General features: G+C 40.2%; 1 non-coding gene across 1 annotated transcript; it reads left to right on the top strand.

Annotated features, from left to right (window-relative positions):
* Positions 1 to 456: 456 nt before the first annotated feature.
* LOC127746206 (small nucleolar RNA R71) lies at positions 457 to 560 on the top strand. The gene has a single exon (XR_008007826.1). It is a non-coding gene; the product is annotated as a small nucleolar RNA R71 (small nucleolar RNA).
* Positions 561 to 635: the final 75 nt, after the last annotated feature.

Raw genomic sequence — 635 nt, 5'->3', positions numbered from 1 at the left:
TTGATCATTCCATGAGAAATTTGGATGATTTCTCCATGATGAATTATAGGTGTTTCCACAAGGTTCACCCATATAATTTATCTCTGCTATTGCAGGGTTCTCAGGATCATAAGCTTCTTCAGAAGCTGCCTCTTTGGTACTGTTGGATGCATGTTGCCATCCATTCAGATTTTGAGAGATCATGTTGACCTATTGAGTCAACACTTTGTTCTGAGCCAATATGGAATTCAGAGCATCAATTTCAAGAACTCCTTTCTTCTGAGGTATCCATTATTCACGGAATTCCTCTCAGAAGTGTACATGAATTGGTTGTTTGCAACCATGTCAATGAGTTCTTGAGCCTCTTCAGGCGTTTTCTTTAGGTGAATAGATCCACCTGCAGAATGGTCCAATGACATTTTCGAAAATTCAGACAGGCCATAATAGAATATATCTAATATGGTCCATTCTGAAAACATGCCAGATGGACATCTTTTGGTCAGCTGCTTGTATCTTTCCCAAGCTTCATAGAGGGATTCACCATCTTTTTGTTTGAAGGTTTGAACATCCACTCTCAGCTTGCTCAGCTTTTGAGGAGGAAAGAATTTATCCAAGAAGGTTGTGACCAGCTTATCCCAGGAGTCCAGGCTATCCTT

The sequence above is a fragment of the Arachis duranensis genome, chromosome 3, assembly GCF_000817695.3.
Source record: "Arachis duranensis cultivar V14167 chromosome 3, aradu.V14167.gnm2.J7QH, whole genome shotgun sequence".
In the NCBI taxonomy this organism is placed as follows: Eukaryota; Viridiplantae; Streptophyta; class Magnoliopsida; order Fabales; family Fabaceae; genus Arachis; species Arachis duranensis.
The sequence above is the reverse complement of the archived record's forward strand: the minus strand, read 5'-3'. Positions and strand labels throughout refer to the sequence as shown.